General features: G+C 46.1%; 1 long non-coding RNA gene across 3 annotated transcripts; it reads left to right on the forward strand.

Moving 5' to 3' along the window:
- The first annotated feature begins 107 nt into the window (after window positions 1-107).
- On the forward strand, window positions 108-9,276 carry LOC142416017 (uncharacterized). Of its 3 annotated transcripts, XR_012777607.1 has the most exons (3): window positions 108-797; window positions 1,274-2,175; window positions 5,504-9,276. It is a non-coding gene; the product is annotated as an uncharacterized LOC142416017 (long non-coding RNA). The 3 variants fall into 3 exon arrangements; XR_012777605.1 differs by lacking the exon at window positions 5,504-9,276 and having other exon boundaries at window positions 1,274-4,869; XR_012777606.1 differs by lacking the exon at window positions 5,504-9,276 and having other exon boundaries at window positions 1,295-4,869.
- Window positions 9,277-9,498: the final 222 nt, after the last annotated feature.

Raw genomic sequence — 9,498 nt, forward strand, 5'->3', positions numbered from 1 at the left:
CGCACCTCGCCGGCGGCGGGCGGGGAGGGCTGGCAGGGACGGGACGGGACGGCGCGGGGTAGCCGGCGGCTGGAGCCGGGCGGGTCCCTCCGGGTCGGGTTCCCCCCCCCCACCGCGGCCCGACCTCTCGCCGTGCGCCGCCCCCGCGGCCGCCCTCCCCAGAGGCGAGGGGTGCCTGCCGGCGGGTCCCGCCGCCGCCTCTCGGGCCGTGTTTGCTCACGGCGGGGGGGGCCGGGGAAACGCCGCCGTTGGCACGGGTGACATTTGCCATGCGCAGACAACATGGACTTCAGCAAACAATTCAAGCTTTCCGCATCCCCGCAGCCTGCTGGAAACTTGCTGGCTTATTTTTCTCCTCTGCTCTTTCTTCGCTTGTTTATAACTGACGCTATCTCGCCTGCACCGCTCCCTCAGTTTTATTATCTCTTCCTCCCAGCTGGCCCCTATCTTTCCCTCCTTCGCAGGGTGTCTCCCCGCGCTCCCCTCAGCTCCTTCCCCTCCTCAGCCCTGCGCTCCGTCCCTCGCCCTCGCTCGCAGGTGCTGTTCCCAAAGGCTCGGCCCCACCAGCTTCTCCTCACCCCGCTCCCTCCCAGCCCCTCAGCCCCTGCCCTGGGGCTTGCCCGGTTTCTGCCTGCAGCGGCCCGGGCCCTGCTGTGCCTCCGGCTTCCCTGCATCCCATTTACTCTTTTCCAGGTGAGCTTTTCCCGGCTGGCTGCCCTCGACTCCAGCCGTCCTTCCTCCAGCGGCGCTTCCTACCCAGCAGCGAGTCCCTTCTCCTCTGAAGACGACACCGTTCGGTAAAATATACTTTTTTTTTTTTTTAATAGTAATAGAAAATATGTGGCCGCCCAGTTACTGGAACTGAAACCTGTATTTTTTTCCATTTCCTTTGTAAAGATATTGTGCAGTAACCATGCTGTAAAATGCGGGTTTATTATTATTATTATTATTATTTTGAAGAAATTTGTATTTCCTGACGTACTCAAATACCAAAGTAATCTGTAATAAAAAAGCCCAATCAATAGCGATAATTGTTTCGTTTTTGCTATGACATAGCCGTCTCTCGAATTCCAACTAATGGCTCGGCTGATCAATATTTTATAGCGAGTGCTGCTTACCGTGCCGCTCTTACATAAACATTGTGGGGAAGAAAGAAATCCCTTAGCTTACAGAGCAGAAAGGAAGGATGGCCTCCTGGGCTTGGCTATTAATTGATAAATTTACTAAGACTTCTTTGAAACCTTTCTATTGATTCATCTAAATGTACTTTAAGGTACGTTTTTACTTCATCAAGGATGATGAATTTATTTAATCTGGAGGATTAAAGAAGTACGAGAACTTCCAAGGATTCAAAGATACTGTAGAAATTTGGTGGAAAAAGGAAATAAGTTTTTTACCTCAATGGTGAAGAACTTAAGGTAAAACTGCCTGTGTTTTTTAACTTTGTTATGTAAACCTGTAAGACTTATGTGGTTGCAGAGACTGGGTGATTTAAACGTTGAGATACAAGAGGTACTGAAATTCCAGCATAAATCTTTTTAGCCTTGCTTTATGATAGTATTGGCTTATTATTATTGCTTATGACATCCTTACTGAGCTGCCAGTCTGGGTCAGCTGCGTTTCCTTAACACCCCTCCAAAAAGGGTAGAAACTACAAAGAGCTAAAATATCGGGGGGGAAACAGGAAATATTTTAAGCCCGTGCTATTTCTAAGTAAATCAGGATGTCGTTGAAAAGAAGACTGGGGTACATTTTCCTCCAGTTGAAGATGTGAGTTTCCCCTCTGGTATCAACAAAGTCATGATTTCGTTCAGTTCCTTTAGTCCAGGGTGATTAAGAGCGCGTGGGCGGTAAATAAGTAAAACATTGTCTGCCTAGAGTGTAGTAAAAGTTGAGGCCCTTCAAATCGGTATTTATTACTGAAACCTGCTTGGGTAGGCTTTAATTCAACTGTCAAGAGTCTCTAAAATGAAGATGCGGGATTGTACCTTCATCCAGAATAAAACTCTGAGGTTTGTGCGTGTACAGCAGCAGGAAGAAGGTGGTTCAGGTGCGTGTGTGCTGCACAGAGAGAGCTCACATGCCCGAGCGTGCTCCCGCAGTCAGAGGAGAGAGGCCGTTCGTGTGTGTTTTCCCTGCGTGCACGCAGAAGAGACCGACACTTCAGGCATGGAGGTACGCGTGTGCAGGCGACAGAGGACGAGCAGAAGCAAAGCTCAGACTGAGAAGCAAGAGAAGTGTGTCTTGTTCCCCCTGTGCTCAATAAAGCAGGACTTTGTATGTTCTTAGAATAAACAGAATCACATCAAAGATACTGGCTACATCACAAGTTTTAACTGAGGGACCCACATGATCCCAAATTTTGTCTGGCTACTAGTCAGAGACTGCTTTTGATCTCCGCTAATGAAGTAGTCTCCTCTTTCCCAGCTTTCCATACTGGTCCGAAGGGCAGTGAAATGGGACTGAAGAAGACATCTGACTTGTCAAAACCCTCCTTTGGTAAGTTTCAGGTCATGATTTCCAGATTGCTCAGAATCCTTGCTCCCCCAAGGAAGCTCCCGCTAGGTCTGGTACTTGTAAACTCCCATCCTGCTCCTCCTTTTGATCTTTGGGTGAAACAGTCACCCAACACTCACCAGCCCAGCCATTCCCCAGCTTCCCCTGTGGAAGCTTACATTGTAAGCTTCAAGTTCTGTGGAAACATACACTGTGTATGCAGCAGGGAGAACCGGTACCTTGTATTCACTTTTGTTAGCTCTGTACTGGCCGAGAAAAACCTAAGGCTGCCTCCTGAAAGGCTGAATTTTTAAAATTGGGTATTATGTCACATTCACTTTGCTTGCATTGTGAAGATTTTTCTCCTTTGAATTCCAGAAGCAGGTTAAATACATGTAAGCAGTAATTATGAAATGCCAGTGATGCTTGTATTTATTTCAAGTGTGAGTAAAATTTGTCTTAGAGGGCAAGAAGTGGCTTGAAGTTGTATCCTTTATTTCCCTCCCTGCCTTCTGATTTGTTTTTAGGAGGAATTTAACCCCGCGGAATATAATACAGTCAGCGTGTCCCTCTAAGGCAGCGTCTGAGTGGGTAACGTTTGTAGCATCCTTTAAGGAAGATGCTTCCTCTGGTCGCTTTCTTAGCAACCACAGTTCGCACATCTTGGTAGAGCTGGGAGCTACCATGCGGTATTGATTTTGAGTCCCGGGTTCATTTTAGTGCCTGGTAGTCAGAACTACCATTGCACGGTTTTCCTGCAGAGAACTCTGACTGCCCTTCGAAAATACTCTGGGACTGGTTTCCTTTCTCAGAGACCCCGTTAGAGGAAACACTTGACAGTGCAATAGCTGGGCAAATGCATATCCTACCTGCACATTTCTTTTAATTTCGTGCCACTAAATATGTATATTTAGTCTATAGAATTGAATGTACTTCCCTTCTCAGAGGCACAGCTTTGTCAGCTCTAACGATTAGCTTTTGTTTGACATTCATAATATTGTACTTCACCGCTTATCTGATGGAGCTCTGCGAACCTATTTAGGGGGGTTCTGAAATGTGACAACCCACATGATGCTTTTTTAGACTTCACAAACCGCCTTCAGGAGGCAGAAGAATATGGCATGGAATATAACGGCTGGCTAGAGCAACAGTATAATGCCAGTATTAATGCCAGTATAGTGCAGCTGGGGAGGAGGAGTGCTATTTAGAAGTTTGTGGCTTTTATTGTATGCTGTCAAAGGAGAACTTGCAGCTTGAAAGAAAAGGCATCATGGATGCCATGGGTGGAGACTATTGATCCCGTCTGGCTCTGGAAACAGCATAAATATTGGAGGAAAATATGTTAAAACCTCTTTCGTCTATCCACAGACGGAAGGGCTCAAGGGAGACAGCCCGGGTGCCCCATTCCCTACTTTCTTACCTTAATAAATAGCAGGATCTCACTTTCTGACAAACTTCTGCGTCTGCATCCTTGCTGACGTGCGCAGCATTCATTATGAGCTTTGGTTTGAATCCTGGTGACCTCTAGGTGAAAGAACTCTTGTTACGGATTTAAAAAACAACCACCTTTCTGACTTCTGTTCACAGACTAACAGGTAAACATCAGAAAATATTTTGGAGGATTGTTACTCCTCCATGGTTTTTAAAATTAGAAAATATCACAATGCTTATTTCACTTTTCCATCAAAGAAGAGCACAAGGATTACCTTTGACATTGCTTCCATATGAAGCCATGGAAGCTAAGTGGTGCATTCTTCTCACTTCCTCAGGGTAGCCGGGTTGGTTTTGTGTTCTGTATTTTCATCCTTCTGAAATTGCAGTTCAAATTATTCGTATTACTGACATGATTTCATATCCCAGATGAGGTGCACAGATAAAATAAGCAAGTAAGCAGTAGGAGATCCTTTTATGTGACTTGGACTTCAAGAGGGAGGACAAAACCTGGCCCAGCTGAGAGGGAATTGCTGGCTCCCATAGGACCAGGATTTTACTTGCAGGCTTTACGGTCATCTCATTCGAGTGGCCTTCTACGCTGAAAGCCATGCAGACTATACCACTTATTTGGCAAAATGTCTGCCACCAGGAGGTGGCTTCACTCAAATATACATTTCTGTAAGATGAAGACAAACTTAAAATTTATTGCTCATTCCATTCATAACCAGAAGTTCTCCTGGCTTGCCAAGCTGCTGAATCAGCTTGGGTACCTCACCCTTGAGTCAGCAAAGCCTGAAATAGAAACTTGCTCCGTTTCCGAAGAGAGGAAGTACCACTGTTGTCTGCAAATACAGCCACATCTAATGTACTTTTATAACTACGAACACTCAGTGGAGGAGCTTGCATGATGCTCTGCTGCTTTAAAAAAAAAAAGGGGGGGGGGAAGGTATTTTCTTACTTGAAATAGGAATGTTAAGATTGCTATGAATGGGACTATCTGGGTATGGAAGCACCAAGGAGTAAACAGCAGGAGAAGGACTGTACAAGTGGCAGTCCCTGATGTCACCTAGACTAGCCCAGCATCAAGCCCCCACTCCGTCTACTTGCAGCTTCTCGGGACATTGACATTAGGGAGACAAGGGACAGGCTACCACCAGGCTAACGCAAAGTTGTAAGCCATTAAGAAATGATGGCAAGAAGACAGGGTAGAAGCTATAAAACACTGATTGGAGATCAGCTACAGCGGTGCTCATCCAGGATTCCCAAAGTAAAGTCGAGTCACTCTCGCTGCCGTGCTGTAACTCCGCTTTATAGCGCAGCATAAAAGAGCAAAAAACAGTGAAAATGACCAACAGTTGCAGTCAAATAGTGGGAAGTGACACTGTAAAGTCATCAGCAGGACTTCCGTGAGTAGGTGGAAGGCAGTGAAAAGGCACGTAAAAATAGTCCCTGTGTGATATAAATTAGGGAGGAGTTTCTGTGGCTCCAAGTCAGGCCAAGAAGTAGAAAAATAATCATAGTGTTAATTCACCCGTTCTCCCCTTCTCAAGTTGCTCGGCTTTTCATCTTGCAGATGTAGCATCAGTAATTTTTAGCATACTACAAAAGGACGCCCATTAAAAATAACGTTTCGGGAGGCCGTCGAGCAGACACTTGTTGTGTGCCACCTTCCTGTGAACGCTCCTGGTTTTCCCTTCGTGCGTGCTGCAGGCCGGTCTCACGCTCTTCCTGGTCCAAGGAAATGACTGCTGCTGGTGCTTCCCTTCAAAGTCTTCTGAACTGGCTTTACCTTCCATAAAGAGCAGGCCATTCTGCTGGGCAAACAAGAAACCCAGTAACCCCTTTTGAACCCTGAGATACCCGGCCATTACTGGGCTAAGGGAGCAAAACCCTTTGACTCAGGGACATCCTGATGTCTTTTACTTTCTCTGGAAACTTTTCCTCTGTCTCCTCCAGAAGGGCTGGATGCCCACGTGCTGTTCTGTGCCGCAATGCCGCCTGCTCCCCTCTAGCCGTGAAGATCTTGTATATGCTCCTTTACCTGTATAACATCACAACTTATGTGAGTTTGCAAAATAAGGTTTATGAAGCCAACGCTATAGAGAAACAGAAAATAAAACCTTTCTCTTCTCACAGCTCGCTTATTTAGACAACCTGTCTCCATAGCACAGTTTCTGCGGGAAGAGCCTTATGGACAGGGGAGTTCTCTTTTACGGGAGCAGCAAAAGGACCCTCAGAACTAAACTATTCTAAACTAGTCTAACTATTCAGAACTAAACTAGTCTGAACTGTTCGTATAACCTTGCAGGCAAGTTTCCTCGTAGGGGATTTTCCTGCAGTACTATGGAGGAAACGATACAGATTTGGAAAAACTGTCATTTCTGCAATGGGTGTGAACGTCGCAACACACAATTTTACCATTTTCTGATTTTTGCAACAGTGCAGTTGCAAATCGCAACACATTTTATATTTAGTGTTTCGGATTATTCAACTGAAAAGAGGTGGGATGAGACTTTACCGGCACAATTACAGGCTTATGCAATCATCTTGTGCACACGCCGCAGGTTTGGAAGGAAGACCTGCTACAAATCCACAGAAAATCCCGGCTACGGGATTGTAAGTGCCGCCAGGAATTACACAACTTCGTAAAACTTTGTAAAACATTTGCTTCGGGTGCACCGAGCCCTTTTTAAATTTAGGTTTCTGGGGAGAAGAGAACTGCTGTGGCATTTTTGTGACTTGATCCCTTGTCTCGGTTGATCTGCAATAGAAAGGTGACCCCGAGCGCTGCTGAGCTGGGAATGGGTACGGTGAGAGCCACCGCTGCCTGAGCCGAGCGTTCGCTTTGAGAGTGACAGAGCGTTCCCAACCGCATCCCTGAATAGATGCGCTTTCTCTTTCCCTGGCTCAGGCTGCCACAGTGTATTTTAACTACAAATCTGTTATTCTGCGCTGTGGGTGCCAGAATCATTTTAAAAAATAACCCGACTCAGTAATACTGGATTTTTGGTGATTTTCTTTTTCTTTTGCCTGGAAAGGGTAGAAGAGAGCATTCTTCTCAGCCGTACCTGAGATTTCACCTGTGTGGCTGCAGCTCCGGTGCTGCCTAGGAATATAGATGACCCCCACTACTCCAACCGGAGCAGATATATCTGAGCGATTCAGCAACGATGTGACAAGCCTGAAGTGGAAGGCGTTAAGAAAGTATTATATCAGTTTTTAGTTTGTCTCTAAGATGGTTTCTACACGCTTGTGTTCTATAAGCTTGGAAAGAGTACACGCCTCCTGTCTTCAAACACAGGAACCAGTCATTATTTCAATTTGCTGCTGTGGTGGTAGGATTAAGCCTTTGATGAAACAAGAAGAAATTATACAGGGCAATTTGACCCCTGCTATGTCAGAGCGGTGACTGATATTGGGGTGCCCCAACGCAGTCCACTGATTCTACTGTTAGGTGATAACTTTTCGCATTTCTATTGATTAAAAACTGGTTTTGTTCTAAACCGGTGGCTGCTGCACTTCACGCTTTATGACTTCAAGGTTTTCTTTACACTGCACAAAGACAAGACTACAGTAGAAGATTATTGTTGGGGCTTTACGCTCAAGTACTGACAAATTACAAAAAGACGATGTTAATTTTAGCATTTTGACACTCTCAAATGATATCCATGGAGTGCTTGATGCTCTCTGAGTATTCAGGACTTTTGCTGGGCTATCGATGGACCGTGACTGCGAGAAGAGCAGCGAACGCCTTCCAAACAATCATGTTTGAAACTGAGCGTGAATGCGTGTTTCTGCCACGCGCCCGGCTCTGTTTCCAGGGAACAAGATGGGAAGAAAATGCTGCTGAAAACACTAATGCATAACGCTTTGGCAGAGACGGTTATCGCATCTCCTCGTCATTTTTACCTATGTTGCTGCCCTGACAACTGCAGTGTATTATGGAAATAAAATGTGAAGTCGCTCGGGTCCGGGTTCTGCTGTTTGCGGACTAGGCAAATACGTTAAATACCTTTGACAGCGGGAAGAGAAAATGCATGCTTCTGCAGTGAAGGAGAAATATCGGTTCTGGGGTACTGAAAACACAGCAAATATTTGCCAAAAAGGGGAGTTGGGAGACAAAGCGAAGTGGCATATAGAATGCACTGAAAGGTCGCGGAGGGGGAAATGATACAATCCAGCAATTATTGGCTAGATGCAGTCAGGATTTAGGAATGGGGCCCTAATCCTTTTATAAACCAGGAATCTGCTTGAATTGGATAATGGGAGTACCGACAGTCGCACTTGGTAAGCAAAAATCAAATATCCTTCGTGCTTCGTGGCACGCGCTAAACTCTTAATGACACAGTCAGGAAAAAACCATAACCCATCACAGGCTTTTCGGTAATTTCCCACCAAGGCTTTTGTCCAGGCTGCAGCTTTCGGAGGCTCTGCATGATTTGTACCTGCGAGAACTGCTCAGAGGTTATGTTTCGGTAGATTTAGACAGCCGAGTTATTTACCGAAAGATATCTCTAAGAGGGAATTTGGTGCAGACCGAGTTGGCTGCTGCGCTGTGTGATGTGTGACCCCGTCTTGTCACCGCATGCCTGAAACTTTCCCACATATTGTCTGTTAATTTGGTAAATTATTTCCTAGAACACTTAGAAAACAAAACAAGGAGCTGAAATCGCCTCTCGGTATTTCTTCAGTCCAAACAAACAAACAAGCAGATTGTGTGTCTTATGTGTCTAGTCAAAACATCTCAGTTATTAATATTAAACTCCTGGGTGCCTGGAGAACCTACTCCTGAATAAGCTACAAAGCTGAAGCATGGCTGAAAATACGAAAAACAATTATTCCATCATCTCCAGCTGATGTTTCTGCAAGGTAGCAAGGACAACCTCCCCTCTCCCCTGTAGTGACGGGGCGTGCCGTGCGGCAGCAGCGATGCGCCGTTGCACCGGCGAGCGGCAAACCTGCGGCGTAACTGCTGGCTTGTGTGCCCGCGCCTCCCTCCAGGGCTCTGCGTCTCAAAACCAGACTGCCTGCTCCTCTGCGAGGGACGCTGAAGGGTGTCACACGCATCCCTGCGGTGGTTTCGGGATGCAGAGACATGCGGCCGTAGAGAGAGAAAAGGCTCCAGCCATAAACCAGGGAAGTGGGGGCTGAGAAGCAGATTTACTGTGCTAAGTGGCTTTTTCCTGTCCGCTCATTTCTCCTCTTTCACCTTCCTCATTTCGGTTCCTTCCTCGGCTTTGGCTCTGTGGAAGAGCAGGGAAAATATTCTATTCCCCTTTCATGGTCATAACACATATTTATTAAATCCCATTTTGTTATAACCCAAATAATGATTGCCATGTTTTATTTTTTATCTGGACCATTTAAGCTCTTAATGAAGGACTTGCCCTTAATCTGGATCTCCCGCTTCCTTTTCTTGTCGCACTCGGTTCAAACTCAAGGCGCATGCCGTATTCCTTTAGAGGCAATTTGTCTTGAATGGAGGTGTGTTGATTTTTAACCAGGTTTTTCATCCTGCCCTGTCTTACCTTCACGGCCGGGCTGCTTAGACCAGGAGGCATCAAGTTC

Source organism: Mycteria americana, chromosome 12 (genome assembly GCF_035582795.1).
Source record: "Mycteria americana isolate JAX WOST 10 ecotype Jacksonville Zoo and Gardens chromosome 12, USCA_MyAme_1.0, whole genome shotgun sequence".
Lineage (NCBI taxonomy): Eukaryota > Metazoa > Chordata > Aves > Ciconiiformes > Ciconiidae > Mycteria > Mycteria americana.